This window comes from Pristiophorus japonicus, chromosome 19 (genome assembly GCF_044704955.1).
Source record: "Pristiophorus japonicus isolate sPriJap1 chromosome 19, sPriJap1.hap1, whole genome shotgun sequence".
Classification (NCBI taxonomy): Eukaryota; Metazoa; Chordata; class Chondrichthyes; family Pristiophoridae; genus Pristiophorus; species Pristiophorus japonicus.
Window position 1 is genome coordinate 51,972,858 of NC_091995.1, and position 22,357 is coordinate 51,995,214.

The 22,357-nt window shown below is 45.6% G+C and overlaps 1 pseudogene; it reads left to right on the forward strand.

Moving 5' to 3' along the window:
* LOC139230222 (zinc-binding protein A33-like) overlaps positions 1 to 22,357 on the forward strand; it is an 853,736-nt pseudogene that overhangs the window by 328,750 nt on the left and 502,629 nt on the right.

The following is a 22,357-nucleotide window of genomic DNA, read 5'->3' on the forward strand; positions in this document are numbered from 1 at the left end:
TGTGTCCCTTCTGAACCGAATCAAAGACCGTTGGAGATCCAGGGACCAGGCACCGCCCTCCTCCCCATCACCGCCTATAACTCTGACAGTCAGCGGGCTGTCCTTCTCCAGTCTGGGCCATCTACGAGAAATCCCATCACAGTCAGCAACAGACCATGGAGGACGGCAGGTTCCCTTCCCGAAAACACCTCAGTTAGTTTTTAGGCAAAGTTTCACAAGGATGATCCCAAAACTGCAAGGTTATATCCAATAGGAAAGCGTGAAGAGTCTGTGGCTTTTCTCTAGAAAAGAGAAGAGTCAGTGTCGACCTGTTAGAGCTTTTTATAATTATGAAGTTGTTCAATAGGGCAGACGTAGAGAAGGTGTTTCGACAAGCGGGGAGAGTCCAAAACTAGAGGCCATAAATATAAAGAAAGGATTTGCATTTATCTAACACCCTTCACAATATCGCAACACCCCAAAGCCATTTACAACCAATGACATACTTTATTTCTGAAGTGTCGACACTGTTGTAATGTAGAAATTATTAATTTAAGATAGTCACTAATTAAGCCAATAGGGAATTCAAGAGAAATTTCTTTACCCATTGAATGGTGAGAATGTGGAACTTATTACCACAAGGAGTGGTTGAGTCAAATAGCATAGATGGACTTAAGGGCAAGCTAGATAAACACACGAAGGCGGAATCAATAGAAGGATATCTTGATGGGTTTAGATGAAGAGGAGTGGAAGGATACTTGTGAGGAGCATATACACCAGCACGGACCTGTTGAGCCGAATGGCCTGTTTTTGTGCCGTACATTGTATTTGAGCAGATATCTCGAATGTTGTTGCTTGTACAGCCCACCAGATTTATTCAGCTCAATTATACAACTTGCCAGGGTGGGATTTGAGCTCGCACCTTCTGGGTTACTAGTCCTGGACCAGAGTCAGTTCCTTCCTGTACTTGCGGGGGCCATCGGAGAGGCCTCCACTATCACAACACTGCAAATCCTGTCAGACAGGGTTGGGGTGCCTTCAAACACTGCCCGGTGTTAGATGCACCCAGTGGATTGTGAAGGATGATCCTTTATTAGAATCTCACAGACCAGGAGGAGTCTATTCATCCCATTGGGTCTATGCTGGATCTTTGAAGGAGCTAAACAACTAACCCCACTCCCCCTGCTCTTACCCCAGAGACCTGCAAATAATTCCCCTTCAAGTATTAATCCAATTTCCTTTTGGAAGTTAATATTGAATCTCTTCCACCGTTCTTTCATGGAATGCATTGCAGAATACAACAATTCACTGTGTGAAAATAGTTCTCTTCATCTTCCGCTCTGCTTCTTTTGCAAATGACCTAAAATCTGCATCCTCTGGAAACAGTTTCTCCCAATCAACTCTATCAAAACCTCTAGAAAGCTGAATGTAATCTCTTGATTTATCAGCGTTCTTTTGATCCGCTGCACTATTCCTCGGTAATGCTTCAGAGAACCCAAACTGTGGTTGGCAGTTGTGGAGTGAGCATTGGGCACCAATGCCACCAGTCTTCTCCTGCCCCTCGCCCCATGCTGCTGAGGAATGGGTTCCACCAGCGTCCAGCGCTCTTTGGCAAGTCAATTGATCTGGCCCATTTCTGGTCACGCTATTGGTCCAAAGGTTGATCCTGGGAACCTGTTGCAGAGCTCCAGGACATGGATTTACATTTTAGGGCGCAACTTATTAGGATGGTAGCAGAATTTAGTTCCCCAGGTATCCTCTCGTGATCTAGCGAGTATTGAGGAGGAGGGCTAAAATGAATATCAGTGATATGTCCTTACTATACAGTATAAATGTACACGAGGCCCATACTTGAGAGAAGGTCACTTTGTGACCAGTAACCTTTATTAGTCAGCACTGAAGTGATGAAGGTGGGTGGAGCTTCCCCTTTTATACCTGAAAGTCCAGGTTAGGAGTGTCTCCCACAAGTTCGCCCATTGTGGTCAATGTTCTCACGGTGTACAACTTAGGTCAGTTTATACATGGGTTGCAATGACAGTTGAATACAAGACATCACCTCCCCCCCCAAAGTATTATTGGGATCACAGGTTAAATCTCTCTAGTAGTTTATGCTCCCTTGTAGAGCGCCTGAGTTGGGGCTCCGGTTGTTGGGCGCTGGCCTGAGTGTCTGCTGTTTGTGGTGCCTCAGGCCTGTCTGAACTGCCCACAGTGACTGGGCTCTCCTCCACGTGGTTCCGGTGTTCGGTCACCTGTGATGGAGTGAACTCTACATCGTGTTCTTCCTCTGCTTCTTCTATGAGGTTGCTAAACCTCCTTTATGTTTGATCCACTGTTTGCGGCAGATTTGTCCATTGGTAAGTTTAACTACCGGAATCCTATTCCCCTCTTTGGCAATCACAGTGCCTGCGAGCCATTTAGGCTATGCAGCGTAGTTGAGGACAAAGACAGGGTCATTGACATCAATACATCGCGCCCTCGCATTCCCGTCATGGTAGTCACATCGTGACTGGCGCCTGCTCTCAACAATTTCTTTCATGGTGGGATGTATAAGGGATAATCTGGTTTTGAATGTCCTTTTCATTAGCAGCTCTGCGGGTGGGACCCCTGTGAGTGAGTGTGGTCGGGATCTATTCGCCAACAGGAGGCATGATAAGCGGCTTTGTAGGGAACCCCCCTTAGATTCTGAGCATCCACTGTTTGATTATCTGCACTGCTTATTCTGCCTGGCGTTTGAGGCGGGCTTGAACGGTGCTGTTCTGACATGGTTAATACCATTTCCTGCCATGAAGTCCTGGAATTCAATGCTTGTAAAGCACGGGCCATTGTCGCTGACCAAGACGTCCGGTAGACCATGGGCGGCGAACATTGCCTGTAGACTTTCTACCGTGGCAGAGGATGTGCTTGAATTGAGAATGTTGATGTCATGTAAGCTGACGTCAGACCTAATTTTGAAAAACGTTTGCTACCGGATAGCGTCGCAAAGAGGTCCTCCGCTCTCGGTAGCGGGTACTGGTCTTGGAGTGACACCCGATTGATGGTGGCCTTGTAATCACCACATAACCTGACCGACCCATCCGCCTTGAGCACCGACACAATCGGGCTCGCCAAATCACTGAATTCGACTGGCGAGATGATGCCTTCCCTCAGCAGGTGGTCCAATTTGCCTTCTATCTTTTCCCGCATCACGTATGGCACCGCTCTGACCTTGTGGTGTACTGGCCTAGTGTCCGGGTTTATGTGAATCACTACTTTGGTCCCCATGAAAGTTCCAATGCTGGGTTGAAATAATGAGTCAAATTTGTCCAGGACCTGTGAGCATGATATTCGCTCCACAGAAGAAACTGCATTGACATCACCCCATTTCCAGTTCATGACAGCAAGCCAACTCCTCCCTAGTAGTGCAGGACTATCCCCTGGGACAATCCAGAGTGGCAATCAGTTCTCCGAATCTTTGTGGGTCACGACTATCGTGGCGCTGCCTAGCACCGGAATGATCTCCTTTGTATATGTCCGTAGCTGTACGTCAATCGGCAATAATTTTGGCCTCCTGGTCTTGGACGCCCACAACTTGTCGAACTATTTGATACTCATCAGGGACTGGCTGGCCCCCATGTCTAGCTCCATTGATACTGGGATGCCATTGAGGAGCACTTTCATCATTATCGGTGGCGTCCTGCTGTATGAACTGTATATGTGCTTCACATGAACTCGCTGAACTTCAGCTTCCAGCGATTTCATCCAATGTTCATTTGGCCTTCTAGGGCTTACATCGGGCCCGTCCTACTCGTACATCAACCTGGCTGCAGGCTTCCTGCACATAAGCGGCAAGTGACCGCTGACATTGCAATTTGTGCAGATATATTGCTGATACCTGCAAGCTGTGGCTGGGTGTTTGCCTCCACACCTCCAACTTGACCCATTGTTGGGAACAAAAGGTCCGTCTCTGACTGTCTCTGTTACTGTCCTTAAGCGCACCATTGACAGGTGTTGATGGCCCCAATTACTGGCCGCATTGTCCCTTGCGATGGCATGAATCGCCATTCAGCTAGCCATTGTCTCTGTTGAATTCCCCCTTTGGGTTTGACTACATGCTTGGGCATGTCCGCTTGCCCCTGTCTGCCAGGAGAACTGTGCGCCACGTTAACAATATTGACTATCTGTCTATTTGCTGCATTTAAGCCAAGATTGTTGTCAAACATCTTGCTGATCTCTTCCTCTCCTGAGATAAATGTCTGGGCCATCAAAGCCGCCGTTTCCAGGGTCAAATTTTTGGTCTCAATCAGTTTCCTGAAAACCCCAACGTTGTCGATGCCCTCAATAAAAAGTCTCACAGCATCTCCGCTCTGCATGCATCTGGGAACTTACATAGGCTCGCCAGTCACCGGAGGTCTGCCACGAAGTCTGGAACGCTTTGCCCTTCTCGCCGCCAGTGCATGTAAAACCGGTGTCTCGCCATGTGCATGCTGCTCACTGGTTTAAAGTGTTCCCCGATCAACTTACTGAGCTCTTCCAAAGTCTTGTCCGCCAGCTTCTCTGGCGCTAGAAGGACCTTCATCAGGGAGTACATCCTGGATCCACAAACCGTCAGGAGATGAGCCCTGCGTTTGTCGGCCGAATCCTGTCCCAACCATTCCTTAGTGACGAAACTTTGCTGTAGTCTCTCAATAAAATCGTCCCAATCATCACCAACACAGTACCTCTCGTCTGTGCTGCTAGTGGCCATGCTCGCGTGGTTTAAATCCCAGTTTCTCGTCGCCAATGATATGTCCTTACTATACAGTATAAATGCACACGAGGCCCATACTTGAGAGAAGGTCACTGTGACCAGTTACCTTTATTAGCCAGCACTGAAATGATGAAGGTGGGTGGAGCTTCCCCTTTTATACCTGAAAGTCCAGGTTAGGAGTGTCACCCACAAGTTCACCACCTAGTGGTCAATGTTCTCACTGTGTACAACGTAGGTCAGTTGAAACATGGGTTACAATGAGAGTTGAATACATGACAATCAGTACTGAAATGGTTTCTCCCTTGTTTACCTGTGCCGTTGAACAATCTCTGAATTAATCAAGTGGCCTGGGTTATGGTCCCAGGTTGCTCATCAACAGGTCAAGATTTGCATCAACTCAACAAAGGCTCACTGTCCCACATGCACAAGAAAAAAAATCAAATCCATAACTAAATATTCAAATTCACTCTCACTCCTCTGACACATTTCAGTAACATTCCCAGCTCCACTCACTGGTTCCCCAGTCTTGCCCCTCTGACTCAGGAGGTTCCATTGGATAATCCAGGCCCACACTACCGATGGAGGGAACGCTATACTGTTGGAGGTAGATGTCTATACTCTAGGAGTTGAGCTCGTAATGCAGGCTGAGACTCCTGGTGTGGCAGTACTGTTGGAGGTAGATATATGTACTCTAGGACTTGAGCCCAATGAGCGAGGTCCACACTCCTGGTGCCAGAACTGAAGGAGTGCGGCACTGTTGGAGGTAGATGTCTACACGCTAGTACTTGAGCCTATAATCCAGGCCGGCACTGCCGGTGCCAATTTCTTGTCTGTCAGTGACCAGTCCCTTGTGCTCGCTGACTTACATTGACGCCCAGTTAAGCAATGCCACAATTTTAAAATCCTTGTTCTAAAATTCCTCCATGGGCTAGCCCTACCTATGCCTGTAATCACCTGCAGCCCTATAATCGCCGAGATCTCTGCTCTCCGCCGATTCTGGCCTCTTGAACATCCCTGATTTATTTGCTCCACTGTTGGCAGCCTTGCATTCAGCTTTCTGGGTCCTCAGCTGTGGAGTTCTTCTCTAAATCTCTCTACCTCTACTTTTCTATCCTCCTTTAAGATGCTCCTTAAAACCTGCCTATTTTACCAAACTTTTAGTCATCTGCAATAACATCATGTGATATGTCTCAGTGTAAATTATTTTGATAATGTTCCTGTGAAGTGCTGTGGGCACTTTATTACTTTAAATGCACTATATAAATGTAAGTTGTTGTTGTGTCTCAGTCACCAGTCCCTTGGCTCTCACACACTGGTCGCTTGGCCCTTAGCAACCGGTCCCTTGGCCATTAGACACCGACCACTTGGCCTGTAGCAACTTGGCCCTCAGCAACAGGCCCTTGGTCCTCAGAAACCGGTCCCTCAGCCTTTAAGAACCAGTCCCTTAGCAACGAACTCTACGCCCTTAAAAGCAACACTTGGCACTCAGCAACCTGTCTCATGGCCCTCAGTAACCGGACACTTGCCCCTTAGCAACCGCTGCCTTGGCCCTAAGCAACCGCTTGTCCCTTGGCCCTTAGCAACCGGTGGTTCCTTGGCCCATAGCAACCAGTGGTCCCTTAGCCCTTTGCAACCGGTGGTCCCTTGGCCTTTAGCAACCGGTGGTCCCTTGGCCCTTAGCAACTTGGGCCTTAGCAACAGGTCCCTTCGCCCCAAGCCACCATCCCTTATCCCTCAGCAACTGGTCCCTTGGACCTTAGCATCCCATCACTTTGCCCTCAGCCACCGCTCCCTCAGCCCTCAGCAACCAACAATTGGCACTGAGCAACCGGTCCCTCGGCCCTCAGCAACCGTTATTTTGGCCCTTAATAACCAACAACTGGCACTGAGCAAACAGTTCCTTTGCCCTCAGCCACCATTCCCGCTGCCCTTGACCACCGCTGCCGCGACCTTCGACCACCGCTCCCCTCGGCCCCTAACAACCAACAATTGGTACTGAGCAAATGGTCCCTCCGCCCTCAGCCTCCGGTCCCTCGCCTTCAACAATCAACACTTGGCTCTCAGCCACCAGCCCCTTTTCCTTTATCTTCCAGTCTGTTTTTAAAGTAATTATTCCACATTTATTAGACAGCAACTTAACTTACTTCACAATATATACAGATTCGGTATGAAAATATGTCCATCAATGATATCGTCTTTAGTTTGTCGATGCAGTGTCCTGTGCCCCTATTTCGTCTGATTCTGTGTTCCTGCTGCCTTTTTGCGAGCTGATCTTTGCCAGCTAGTTTCTCCAGAGGGTCTTTTGTCATCAGCTGCCTGTCCAATCTGCATCCCAGGTATTCCTTTGATTGCTCTCGCCACACAGAAATGTTAAACTTACTCTCTTTAAGGCACTTCATAAATTTCTATTTAAATTCTTTAAATTCACCAAAGTGGTCGAGGGGGAAGGGGCTCCTAGTGATCTGAAGCTCTTGTTCTGGAAATTCAGGATGGTCATCACCTTCGGCCAGGCCAGTGACATCACAACAACAAGGCCAGACAATCGAGTCCCTTGGCCCTCAGTAACTGGTCCTGTTGAATTCAGCCAACACTACCGTGGGCCTCAGTAACCAATCCCTGGGTCACTCAGCCAAAAGATCTTGGCGCTCAACCAGCAGTATCTTGACCCTCAGTCACTCGTCCCCTGACCCTCAGTCACCGGTCCCCTGGCCCTCAGTCACCGGTCCCGTTGGCCCTCAGTCACCGGTCCCGTTGGCCCTCAGTCACCGGTCCCCTGGCCCTCAGTCACCGATCCCCTGACACTCAGTCACTGGTCCCCTGACCCTCAGTCACCGGTCCCCTGACCCTCAGTCACCAGTCCCGTTGGCCCTCAGTCACCGGTCCCGTTGGCCATCAGTCACCGGTCGCCTGGCCCTCAGTCACCGGTCCCCTGACCCTCAGTCACTGGTCCCCTGACCCTCAGTCACCGGTCCCCTGACCCTCAGTCACCGGTCCCGTTGGCCCTCAGTCATCGGTCCCGTTGACCCTCAGTCACCGGTCCCGTTGGCCCTCAGTCACCGGTCCCCTGGCCCTCCGTCACCGGACCCTGACCCTCAATCACCGGTCCCCTGACCCTCAGTCACCGGTCCCCTGGTCCTCAGTCACCAGTCCCGTTGGCCCTCAGTCACCGGTCCCCTGGCCCTCAGTCACCGGTCCTGTTGGCCCTCAGTCACCGGTCCCCTGGCCCTCAGTCACCGGTCCCGTTTGCCCTCAGTCACCGGTCCCGTTGGCCCTCAGTCACCGGTCCCCTGACCCTCAGTCACTGGATTCATTGGCCCTCAGTCAGCGGTCCCGTTGGCCCTCAGTCACCGGTCCCGTTGGCCCTCAATCACCGGTCCTGTTGGCCCTAAGTCACCGGTCCCCTGACCGTCAGTCACCGGTCCCGTTGGCCCTCAGTCACCGGTCCCCTGACCCTCAGACACCGGTCCCGTTGGCCCTCAGTCACCGGTCCCGTTGGCATTGGCCCTCAGTCACCGGTCCCGTTGGCCCTCAGTCACCGGTCCCGTTGGCCCTCAGTCACCGGTCCCCTGGCCCTCAGTCACCAGTCCCGTTGTCCCTCAGTCACCGGTCTCATTGGCCCTCGGTCACCGGTCCCCTGGCCCTCAGTCACCGGTCCCCTGGCCGTTAGCAACCGGTCCTTTTGCCTGAAAGTGCTGTAGTCTGAAACTAGAGTATTAAACATAAATAAAGCCAATTGCAGAGCTATAAAGGGCGTTTTGGCTAAGGTAGATTGGAAACATAAATTAAAGCTATGGCTAGTATTTAAATAAATATTTCATAATTCTCAACAAAAATACATTCTGTTCAGAAACATGGGAAAGTTGATAAATCTTTGGCTAACTAAATAAGTTAGGGATAGCATTAGATTGAAAGAAGAACCTTCAATGTTGCAAAGACTAGTAAAAAGCGGATTAGGAGAGTTTCAGAAACCAGCAAAGGATGACCAAAACATTGATAAAAAGGGAACAATTAGAATATGAAAGAAAACGAGCAAGAAATATCCAAACAGACTGTAAGAGCTTCTACAAATATGTAAAAAGGAAGAGAGTAGCAAAAGTAAACATTGGTCCCTTCGAGGCTGAGGCAGGAGAAATTATTATGGGGAATAAGGAAATGGTAGAAACATTAAACAAATATTTCGTATCTGTCATCAAAGTAGAAGATGCAAAAAACATACCTAAATGCTGGGGAACCAAGTATCTAATGAGGGTGAGGTACTTAATGTAATTCATATAAGTAGAGAAAAAGTGCAAGTGAAACTAATGGGACTAAAAGACAACAAATCCCCTGGAGCTGACGGTATACTTGCTCGGGCTCTAAAAGAGGTGGCTACAGAGATAGTGGATGCATTGCTGTTAATCATTTAAAATTCCCTAGAATCTAGATCGGTCCCAGTGGATTGGAAGGTAGCACATATAACACTGCTGTTCAAGAAAGGAGGAAAGAGAGAAAAGAGGTAACTACAGGCTAGTTAGCCTGACATCAGTCGTCAGGAAGATGCAGGAATCCATTAAGGAAGTAGTACCAGTGCACTTAGAAAATCATAACATGATTAGGCAGAGTCAACTTGGTTTTATGAAACGGAAATCGTGTTTAACAAATTTCTTAGCTTTTTGAGGATGTAACTAGGGTAGATAAAGGTGAACCAGTGGGTGTGATTACAGACAGGCTGGATTTCAAAGGGCAATCGATAAGGTGCCACATAAAATGTTATTACATGAGATAAGGGATCATGGGATTGGAGGTAATGTGTTTGCATGGATAGAGGATAAGTTAACGGACAGAAAACAGAGAGTAGGGATAAACGGGTCTTTTTCAGGTTGGCAGGCTGTAACTAGTGGGGTGCCACAAGCTTCAGCACTGGGTCACAAGTATTTACAACCTATATTGATGATCTAGACGAGGGGATCGAGTGCAAAGTATCCAAGTTTGCTGATGTTACAAAGCGAGAATAGTACAGTAAGCTGTGAGGAGAACACAGCGTCTGCAAATGAATATACATAGACTAAGTGATTGAGCAGTTAAGTAGTAGATGGAGTATAATGTAGGGAAATGTGAAGTTATACATTTTGTAGGAAGAATAAAAAACAGAATATTTATAAAATGGCGAGAAACTTTTAAATGTTGGTGTTCAGAGTGATTTGAGTGTCCTTCTGCCAGAAACAAAGAAAGCTCGCATGAGATACAGCAAGCAGTAAGGAAGGAAAATGGGCATGTTGTTCTTTATTGCAAGGGGGTTGGAGTATAAGAGTAAGGAAGTCTTGCTACAATTGTACAGGGCATTGGTGAGACCACACCTGGAGTACTGTGCAAAGTTTTGGTCTCATTGTCTAAGGAAGGATATACTTGCTTTGGAGGCGGTGCAATGGAGGTTCACTAGATTGATTGCTGGGATGAGAGGGCTGTCTTATGATGAGAGATTATGTAGATTGGGCCTACATTCTCTGGAGTTTAGAAGAATGAGAGATGATCTCATTGAAACATACAAGATACTGCAGGGATTGACATGGTAGATGCTGAGAAATTGTTTCCCCTGGCTAGTGTCTAGAACTAGGGGGCACAATCCCAGGTATAAGAATAAAAATGTATATTAATGCACAAATTGATTCAGTGTGTATGTATAAATGTCTTTGGCCAGGGACTCCCAGGTGTCAGTGGGGATGTCGCCATTTATCAGGGAGGCTTTGAGGGTGCCCTTGTAACGTTTCTGCTGCCCACCTTTGGCTCGTTTGCTCTGAAGGAGCTCCGAGTAGACACTTGCTTTGGTAGTCTCGGTGTCAAAGCCTCCCTGATAAAGTGTGACATCCCCACTGACACCTAGGGTGATATTTGGCCAGGGACTCCTAAGTGGAGGAAGTGCATCGAGAGGGCGCTGAGCACCTCGAGTCTCAATGCTGAGAGCATGCAGAAATCAAGCGCAGGCAGCGGAAAGAGTGTGCGACAAACCGGTCCCACCCAACCTTTCAACAACGACTATCTGTGCCACCTGTGACAGCCTGTGGCTCTCATATTGGACCATTCAGCCACCAAAGAACTCACTTCAGGAGTGGAAATAAGTGTTCCTTGATTCCGAGGGACTACCTATGATGATGATGATGATATTTAAAAAGTGCAGATTACAGAGAAGTTGTGCTTTGAAGAGACAAGATGGATACCTCCAAGTTCATGTCTTCTCAGGCTGGGCAGAGCTTCAGGAACAAAAGGAGCGTGGCTTCGAAATTCACCAAACCAGAAAAGGTGTTAATTGGAAAACAATTAACCTAATCAAGGAATGGCTCCAATTTCTACAGTCACATGTGTAAGGAAAGCCAATGAAGAATGCTCTGGATCCACAACCCAATCCTGGGCTTTCTGAGAGACAATGGTCCGTATGAAAATCAAGCCCAGAGCTTCTCTCTCCCTTTTTTGCTCTTCTTCGACAACCACACAGCAAAGCAGGAAACCTCCGTCTACTGAACCAGAAGCAAGAAAGAAGATCATGTTAGTTGCTTGACTCAAATGGAAGTATATGTCTCTCTAAATCTGTAACTCATTACCTTACCTGTTATAATTATGTAGAGCCCATAGAATACTCGTCGACTGCTGTTTGTCTGATAGGCTACGTGCATGTGTGTGTGTTTAATAAAATTATTCCAAATGGTTTTAAAAGAATTGTTCTTGCTGTAAATTTAATACCAGAGAGGTTTGGAAATTTTACAAAATTGGAGGCTCCTCCGGGATCTGGCGATGGAGCTTTTAATTATTCTCTTAATCAATCGGAAATCTCAGGAGTTGCGATTCTAACCCGTGTTGCAAAGTTCAAAACTATAAACTGTTAAACGGATCTGGAGATTTGTGTCAGAAGCAATCGTTTCGGTAGTTGGATGTGCTTAAGAGGGAACCACCAGTCGTTAAATTCAAAGACACAGGATGAAGGGATCAATGATGTACAAAAAGCCAGCCAAAGATGTAGCTGCAGCCTACCATGCGAAAATATATGAAAAGATGTCCCTCGGGGACTTACAAAAGTTATGGGCACATGTATCTGTAAGAGTCAACATGTGTCCTTTGGGAAGCTCGTGGAATTCATCCAGGAGAGACTTGAAGATGGAAAGCTAAGGTCCAAACGGGCAAACGGTCTCTTGCCATTCGGGGTACATTACTGTGCTCAGAGAGAGTAGGAACTCATGTGGCAGGATGCAAAATATATCAAAATTTAAGGGAAGAAATACAAGATTTTAAAGAATTACAAGTAAGAGATTCAAAGTATAAAAGAACAGAGAGAAGAGGCATACAGCTTGTTAGAAAAGTTAAAAGAAGGAGAAATCCAACAGTCGAGGCAAGAAATCAATCAATTAAGCCACAGTATTCGGCAATTAGAAAGAGGTGCCGAACAGGCAGCTTCGTTGCCACAGCAACAAAGCCTCTCAAATTTAAATGCTGGAGCAGCCATCACTGAGTCAAATGAAAGCAGATTGCAGCTAAACAATCTCTAAATTGGAAAGCTTGAGGCTCTGGCAGGAGTTAGAAGATATTAGGGGAGCATTAAGTGAAGCAATTAAAGGCCACATAGGGAGGCAGACCACTCCTGGTGCCAAGTAGAGATAGTGAGGCTAAAGAGTAAGTTAGGGCAGCAGCAGGCCCCAGTATCCACAGTAACACGGGGAGCCATAACAGAGACAACAGAAGGGGACAAGCAGGTGATGGATTGGGAGGAGGAAGGCAGTCAGTATAATCCCCAGGATGGTGGTGAATGATGGGATACCTTGGAGACAGTAGTAACCACTTCCTTATGGCATAATGTGCATGGTCACATCACCAGTAACCATACCGGCTTGCGGCCCATATCTGGTGCTGATGCCACGGCATGTAGCCACGAGTTGGGGTCCATTAATGATGGGGATGACCCACTGGGAGTTAATAGGAGGTGGGTAGAATTCAGGAGGGGTCACCCCGAGTTAGAGAAGCGAGACTTAACAGAAGTCCTCCTGTTGGCCTGCTCCACTTCCCTAAAAAAATAATCTTCCTGACCCAATCCTTCAGCATAATGGTGATAGCTTGGGAAGTGTCGCTGTACAGAGGGACCTGGGTGTCCTTGTACACTAGTCATTGAAAGCAAACATGCAGGTGCAGCAAGCAGTTAGGAAGGCAAATGGTATGTTGGCCTTAATTGCAAGAGGATTTGAGTACAGGATGTCTTACTACAATTATATAGCGCCTTGGTGAGACTGCACCTGGAGTACTGTTGCAGTTTTGGTCTCCTTACCTAAGAAAGGATATACTTGCCATAGAGGGAGTGCAGCGAAGGTTCACCAGACTGATTCCTTGGATGGCAGGACTGTCGTATGAGGAAAGATTGGATCGACTTGAGCTGTATTCACTAGAGTTTAGAAGAATGAGAGGGGATCTCAATGAAACATATAAAATTCTGACTGGGTTGCATAGACTGGATGCAGGGAGGATGTTTCCCCTGACTAGGGAGTCTAAAACAAGGGGTCACAGTTTCAGGATGCGGGGTAGGAAATTTCGGACCGAAATGAGGAAAAATGTTTTCACTCAGAGGGTGGTGAACCAGTGGAATTTTCTATCACAGAAAGCTGTGGAGGCCAAGTCACTGAATATATTTAAGAGGGAGATAGATAATTTCTAGAAACAAAAGACAAGGGGTATGGAGAAAAAGCGGGACTATGGTGTTGAGATAGAGGATCAGCCATGATCATATTGAATTGCGGTGCAGACTCGAAGGGCCGAATGGCCTACTACTGCTCCTATTTTCTGTTTCTATGGCGCAGTGACCAATGCAGAAATGACCAAGATCCGAAAGCATTTCGGGATCTGAAACTCAAACTTAGTGGCTATGCTTAGTCAGACCAAACAGCGCCCAGATGTGACCCCGAGAGCCTTTAGTAATCATCTGTACGATATCAATGAACGAACCCAGAATCAGGTACAATTTAAATCGATGTTCCTGACCCACTCCACTCTTTATGTAAAACTACCCAGGGCGAAGCCGTAAGGCCCGCCAATCAGTGGATAGATATAGAGACCAGCGCTCAAAGAGCCTGGGAGATGGTAAAAGATCAGTTAAAGGTGAAGTCGCCACCTACTGCAAAGAAACCAGTGCCAGCGGTGGAAGGATGTAGGGATTACCTCTTTAGGGGACAGAGCTTTAATTGTAAAAAGCAATTTCGTCTAGCAAAAGACTGGAGCAGACCCAGACGGGCACCGGACCATGATGCAACGCATAGGTACCTCCCGAGGGACGAACCCAAATCCTCTGGAATGGAACAACAATTGGCTCAGTTAGTTACCCTTCTAAAGAAGGACCAATCCAAGTCCTCTGGGATGGACCAACGATTGGACAAGTTGATAACTCTCATGAAAGTCCAAATAGCCACGGGGATGCAAAATTATTTACCGGTGCACGCAATCGTCGAAGCACACCCATTGGACGGACCCCTCCAAGGAACCTCCTTATGACGGGGTGCGGTGCCCAAAGATTGGTCGGAAGTGCAGTTCTGATGTGATGGTAGCGGGAGAACAGTCGTCCTTGATGTCTTAAAAGGGGGCAGACAGCAGATTATGCTTATCAATACAGGATCAGTCATTACCATCTTCCACACCGCATACCCTGAATGCCATGCAGTGGCGGGCAAGGGTTGTATGGTCCTTAAATGGTTTAATGGTGATACAAGTACCACGTATGTAAGGAAGGCCTCTGAAGTTCAGTTGGGAGTTCTCACTTGTAAGGTCCCAGCGCCGATGCTGATGACCACCCCCGATGGAGGGGGAATTTTAGGGGCTGATATGCTGGATCAGTATGACACGGTAATAAATTATGATCAGGATTTTGTTTGGATGGGATTAAGAAATAATGCAAGAGTGATAGAAATTTCTGATGCTCACTCGGTTTTAATATTAAAAAGCCATCTGAATATGACCCTCCGAGGAGCGAAAATGAAGCTGTGTCAAAGCTAACGGTGTTCGTCACATGAATGCACGATTGTAGAAAAATGTCAGATGAAGAAACTATTGAGGGCTGCCGCCCCCCCTCACCACCCATTCACTATACGTTACCCCACCCCAAGAGAGAGTCACCCTTACATACGAGACACCATAAAATCCCGAGCAGGGTGTTGTTTGGAAAGGCACTTTCACGACCAATTCACCCACATGGTCAGTTAAAAAGCCTGATAGCAGCTGCCGACTGACTATTGATATCAGAAAGTTAAGTTTTGTAATGCCAGCCTACTCACTGGTCGTAAGATGAGCTCTCGCCATATTATCTCAAATTCCTGCTCATTTCAAGTACTTCTTCACCCTCGACATCACCAATGGATGCTGGAGTATCCCTGTTAAAAGGGAAGACCCGTACAAATTCAGATTTGAGGACCAGAAAAACACCTGGACATGCCCGCCTCAGGTGTTCCACAATGCCCCCACGATCTTTCACAACAGAATGGCTACAATCATAAAATACTTTTCCCGTGCTACCTGCTTGCGACAGTATGTAGACAAACTACTGCTGCCAACTGACAGCATGGAGGAGCATCTGTCCATTTTGCACAAACTGTTGACAATGTTGGCTCAAGCGGGACGAAAGGTGAATCCCCATGAGACTCAATTGGTAAAAGAATGGGTCACCTTTCTAGGAGTGTTCACTTCTCCAGAGAGATCATCCCCTGACTCTCAGAAGATGGAGATATTATAGCGACTGCCATTACCCACTTCCAAAACATCCCTACGATCATTCTTGGGTTTGATGAGGTACCAAAGTAACTTTATCCCAGGCTTTGCAGAGTGCGCAAGCCCCTGCGTGATTTGATAAAACTGCAGCGTGATGACATACACCCGGTATGGACTGATGCTCACACCCAGTCCATGACTAACTTAAAAACTGTAGTGATACAGGTCGCATATCTGATTCCGCCTGTTTGGAGGTCGGAGCCACAGAACAAAGCCTCATTGCCAAACGAGAGCTAATCGACTACAGCCCATTGCATATGCGGCTCGAATCCTGCAGCGGGCAGAAACAACGTATACTGCATGCGTACGCCGCCTGCTGGCCGTCTGCTGGGCGGTACATCATTTTAGAAGAATGAGAGGGGATCTCATAGAAACATATAAAATTCTGACGGGATTGGACAGGTTAGAAGGAGGAAGAATGTTCCCGTTGCTCGGGAGTTCCAGAACCAGTGTCACAGGCTAAGAATAAGGGATAAGCCATTTAGGACCGAGATGAGGAGAAACCTCTTCACTCAGAGAGTGGTTAACCTGTGGAATTCTCTACCGCAGAAAGTTGTTGATGCCAGTTCGTTAAATATATTCAAAAGGGAGTTAGATATGGCCCTTACGGCCAAACGGTTCAAGGGGTATGGAGAGAAAGCAGGAAAGGGGTACTGAGGTTGAATGATCAGCCATGATCTTATTGAATGGTGCTGCAGGCTTGAGGGGCCGAATGGTCTGTTCCTGCACCTATTTTCCATGTTTCTATGTTTCTATGTTACCTTTATTGCAGGGCCACAACCGATAATCCTGCACAGAGGTCACACACCTCTGAGCCGACAGATGAAACCTGGAGATTCGTTAGTTTCTTCACAGCGGCTCAGCAAATGGACATTGGAATTCATGGAAAGAGACATTGATATCATTTCCAAACCCACCACATTGCTGCTGTAATTTCTGATGTAAGAGTGGGACCTGCGTGAATGCTGGTTACCCTCAATTAACTTTGAGACCTATCCTGTGCAGAAAATGCCCATACAGGGAGCCCCAGATGTCTATATATTAGTCGTCACATCACATCGAGTGATCCCCCCAACACCAGGTGTGCTGTGGTATTGCCAGAGAGAGATATCCAGCAAAGATGCAACCGACAATTTCCAAAATATGCAGAAATCGGCACACATCTAACCGCTGTGAATGGAACCTCAGATAGACCCTTGAATATTTGGTCTGATAGTGCCTATGCTATAAAAACCATGCTCTCCTGGCCCCTATACCACAAAAATGACTGTCATACAATAGACGGTAAGGCCCTGCTCCATGGGACCTGGTTACACCTGCTCTGCTCATAACTAAAACAGCGATCACAGCCCTGCTTCAATGGAAAGGTAGCAGCCCATAGAAAAGGAGGTCCACATAGTGAGGGAAATTCCAGAGCACACAGAGCAGCCAAAGAGGCTGTGATTGATGGGGAGATGGAGAATATTGATTGGAGATTGGCAGATTGGAAGTTGGCAAATGTAACCCCACTATTTAAAAAAGGAGGGAGAGAGAAAGCAGGGAATTACAGAATGGTTAGCCTAACGTCAGTAATAGGAAAAATGCTAGAGTCTATTAAAGAGGATGTGATAACGGCACACTTAGATAATATCAACAGGATTAAACAAAGTCAACATGGATTTATGAAAGGAAAATCATGTTTGACAAACCTACTGGAGCTTTTGAGGATGCAACTGATAGAATAGATAAGGAAGAACCAGTGGATGTAGTGTATTTGGATTTTCAGAAGGCCTTTGATAAAGTCCCACATAGGAGATTAGTGTGCAAAATTAAACACACAGGATTGGGGGTAATGTATTGGCATGAATTGAAAATTGGTTAACGGACAGGAAACTGAGAGTAAGAATAAACGGGTCTTTTTTGGGGTGGCAGGCAGTGACTAGTGGGGTACCACAGGGATCAGTGCTTGGGCCCCAGCTATTCACAAATGATTTGGAGGAGGAAACCAAATGTAATATTTCAAAGTTTGCTGACAACACAAAACTAGGTGGGGTTGTGAGTTGTGAGGAGGATGCAAAGATGCTGCAAGGCGATTTAGATAGGTTGAATGAGTGGGCAAACACATGGCCGATGCAGTGTAACATCGATAAACAGAAGGCTGTGGATGCCAAGTCACTGAATATATTTAAGAGGGAGATAGATAGTTTTCTAGAAACAAAAGACAATAAGGGGTACGGGGAAAAAGCGGGAATATGGTGTTGAGGTAGAGGATCAGATATGATCATATTGAAAGGCGGTGTAGACTCGAAGGGCTGAATGGCCTACTACTGCTCTGATTTTCTATGAGTCTATGAAACTATGAGGATATAGTTGCTGAACCCCGCATTGCTGTCAGCAAGGCCTCCCCAAGAGATCACCTAGATTTAACATCTCTACAGCAGATATACTGGCTATATGCCATTGTAAATGACTGGTACGAGGAAGGCAGAACCCTTCCTCAGCCAACAGCCTGGGCTCCCAATACCATACTAGTCACTGCCCCTCAATCAGTGGAGCAGTTGCTGATGCTTAAATTAAAGCCAAAAACCTGCCCGGTTGTGTATGTTCTACCAGAGGTGGGTCAGGAACTGCTCACCTTCTTTCACTCCCACCCCACAGCAGAGCACTATTTGGCCTTGGTAACCTTCTATAATGTAGCATTCACAACTCGGTAGCCTTCCATGAGGGAAAAAAATCGACCAATATGTGGCACGATGCCTACCATACCTACAGCACAATCCTTCTGCGTGCACTAACCGAGCCTTGCTTCAAAGCGCACCCCCACATCAAGGGCCATGGACTCACCTCCCGATAGACTTCATGGGGCCATTTCACAGGCGCAAGACAATTTTCAGCATGCCCTAGTGGTGATGGATCAATTCTCCAAATGATCAAAGCAATCCACAGCCACTCCAACACTGCAATCATGACAGCCAAAACACGATTAAATCATGTGCTTTGTAGTACAAGTGGACTTTGATCAAGGTTTCGACTTTACCGGTAAAATGTTTACCCACCTGCAGGAAATGTTGGGGATAAAACACAAATTACATATTGCTCACCACCCCCAGTTGTTCAGAGGGTCGAAAGGGGGAACAGGACCCTCAAGTTAACATGTAAAAATTGTGCACGGACCACCACACTCAATGGGCTAACATGCTGTCAATGTGCTTTATGGCAATGAGGTCCACATCTCATGAAACAACAGGGGTTTCCCCATATCAGGTCATGACGGGGAGGCTCATGAGAACGCAAGGCCAGTGAACACTTACAGGGATGAGTCCCCTGACAATAACGCCACGTAGTTCCAAGTGGCTGGAACAAGTGGTAGATTAAACCGATCAAATTAATCGATTTGTAGCACGATACTGGGGAAGTCAAAAAGACAAGTCAAAAGAATTTTTAACAAGTAAGTACGTCCCTTTGAGTGTCAGGTGGGAGACTCCGTAATGATTCCAAATTATGGGAAAAAGTTTGATCTCGGTCTTGAATAACCTCGAAGTCATTAATATAGATTGTAAAAAGCTAGTTATAGCCTGCCAACCCGAAAATGTCCTGTTTATTCATACTATCTGTTTTCTGTCCATTAACCAATCATCAATCCATGCTAATATATAGCCCCCATCCCAAAAATCCACTTTTTGTGTAATAAGCTTTTGTGTGGCACCTTACTGAATGCTTTTTCAAAATCCAAATGCACGACATCCACTGGTCTCCCTTATCCACCCTACAAGTTACATCTTCAAAAATCTCTATCAGATTTGTAAAACACTATTTCCCTTTCATAAAACCGTGTTGACTCTGCCTCATCATATTACAATTTTCTAATTATACTGTTGCCACGTCCCTAATAATCGATTCTATTATTTTTTTCTACTACTGATATCAGGCTAACTGGCCTAGATTTCCCCATTTATTCCTCATCCTTTCTTAACTAGCGGGGTTATGTTTGCTGCTTTCCAATAAAAGGGGACTGTTCTAAAATATTGGGAATTCTGGAACATTAATATCGATGCACCCACTAGCTCTGCAACTAGTTATTTTAAAACACGAGGATGCAGGTTGTCAGGTCCAGGGAATTTGTCACCACGTAGACCGATTAATTTTTCCAGTACTACGTCTTTACATATATTGAATTCTTTAAGTTCTTCATTCTCTCCAAACTCTTGGTTCCCTATTATTTCCAGAATTGTTTTGTGTCTTTTACCGTAAAGACAGATAGAACGTGCTTCTTTAATATCTCTGCCATTTCCTTATTGCCCATTATAATTTCTCCTCTCTCGGCCTCTTCTGATCCCACATTTAATTTCATAACTATATAACGTCTACAATCTGTTTTCGTGTCACGTGCCAATTTACCCTCATTATTTTTTTCTATTTCCTTATCAATTTCTTGGTTCTCCTTTCCTGAATTCTAAATTCCACCCAATCGTCAGGCGTACTACTCTTTTTGGCAAAATTATAGGCCACTTCATTTAATCTAATACTATTTTTTGTTGTAATTTATGTATTCATTATTTAAATACTAGCCATTGTTTTTCTGTCATCACACTGTTTAATGTAATTTCACAATCTACCTTAGACAACTCGCCCCTCATACCGACATAGTTTGGTCTGTTTAGATTCAAGACCCTAGATTCGTACTGAACTAAATCAATTTCAACCTCATTGTAAAATTCTATGATATTATGGTCACTTTACAACAATTATTAATTAACCCTGTCTCATTGCACAAGACCAGATCTTTAATAACCTGTTCCCTAGTTGGTTCCTCAACATACTGATGTAGAAAACCATCTTGTGTACATTCATGAATTCGTTCTCCATACTATTAATGCAAATTTGGTTTGACCAGTCTATTTGTAGGTTAAAGTCACCCATGATATATATGCCTCTAATTTCCTGATTTATACTCTGCCCATTATACATTGCAAATAATTTTAAGGGGCTGTAAGAATAAACAATTTTCTGCGTTTAAGATGGCTGAACCTACACATTGACTAAATCCTTGTAACCCAGTATATATTGCAGGCCAAGAGACCTTTTTCTTGAACTTTAAGAAATACAGACAATTGAGTTCACTGTCCCAGGGATCGATAAGACTCTAAGGGAACAAACCCTTCCTAAGTAACTGTCCCACTGATTGAGAAGTAACATTGAGCTGGAATATAACATTAAAGAATGACAAGCTGCAGACCATTTTGATATTCTGGATAGTTTGGAACATGTATGCAGTAGCATAGAGCCAAGTTTCTAAATATAATTACAGTGCAAAGTCTCTCGGCTGCTGCTGCAGTCAAGAGATTGGTAAGCTGATCAGTTACTTAGGGAATCATGGAATCACTGACCAAGGTCTGGTGAGAGTGTCTTTGTTTCTTTTAATCATTTAGAGGAGAGGCACGTCTTAACTGTTAAAAAATATAATAGGAATTGGTTTGGAGCAGGCTAATAATTAAGGAATATTTGTGCACTTCATGATATCATAAATTGCTCGTAGTTCCTTTGATTATTTTGGTAACGTTAACCACCTGGAGAACGGTGAGAAAAAGAAACATCCTGAGTCTGTATCTGTTTTTTTTTTTGTCTCACAAGTTTGAACTCTGTAATTAAGATGGCTGAACCTACACATCCACAGCTCTCTGGGGCAGAGAATTTCATAGATTTATAACCCTGTGAGAGAAAAAATGTATCCTCATCTCAGTTTTAATTGGGCAACCCCTTATTCTAAGACTATGTCCCCGAGTTTTAGTTTCCCCTATGAGTGGAAATATCTTCTCTGCATCCACCTTGTCGAGCCACGTCATTATCTTATATGTTTCAATAAGATCACCTCTCATCTTCTGAACTCCAATGAGTTTAGGCCCAACCTACCTTCATAAGTCAACCCCCTCATCTCCGGAATCAACCTCGTGAATCTTCTCTGAACAGTCTCCAATGCAAGTATATCCTTCCTTAAATACGGAGACCAAAACTGCACGCAGTACTCCAGGTGTGGATTCACCAATACCCTGTACAGTTGTAACAGGACTTCTCTGCTTTTATACCCTATGCCCCTTGCAATAAAGGCCAACATTCCATTTGCTTTCCTGATTACTTACTGTACCTGCAAAGTAACTTTTTGTGTTTCATGCACCAAGGACCCCCAATTTGCACTTTGCAATTTTTCTCCATTTAAATTACAATTTTCTTTTCCATTATTTTTGCCAAAGTGGATAAATTCACATTCCCCCACATTATACTCCAGCTGCCAATTTTTTGCCCACTCATTTAGCCTGTCTATAACCCTTTGCAGATTTGTTGTATCCTCCTCATAATTTGCTTTCCCACCCATCTTTGTATCTTCAGCAAACCTGGAGACATTACACTCGGTCCCTTCATCCAAGTCATTAATATAGATGGTAAATAGTTGAGGAACCAGCACTGATCCCTGCGGCACCCCAGTAGTCACTGTTTGTCAACCAGAAATTTACCCATTTATTCCGACTTTCTGTTTTCTGTTAGTTAGCCAATCCTCTATCCATGCTAAAATGTTACCCCCAGCTCCGTGAGCTTTTATCTTGTGCAGTAATCTCTCATTTTGCACCTTATCGAATGCCTTTTGGAAATTCGAATCCACCACATCCACTAGGTCCCCCTTATCCACCCTGCTCGTTACATCTTCAAAGAACTCCAGCAAATTTGTCAAACATGATTTCACTTTTAGAAAACCATGCTGACTCTGCTTGATTGAATCATGTTTTTCCCAATGTTCTGCTGCTGCTTCCTTAATAATGGACTACAACATTTTCCCAATGACAGATGTTAGGCTAACTGGTCTATAGTTTCCTGCTTGTTGTCTGCCTCCTTTTTCAAATAGGGGCATTATGTTTC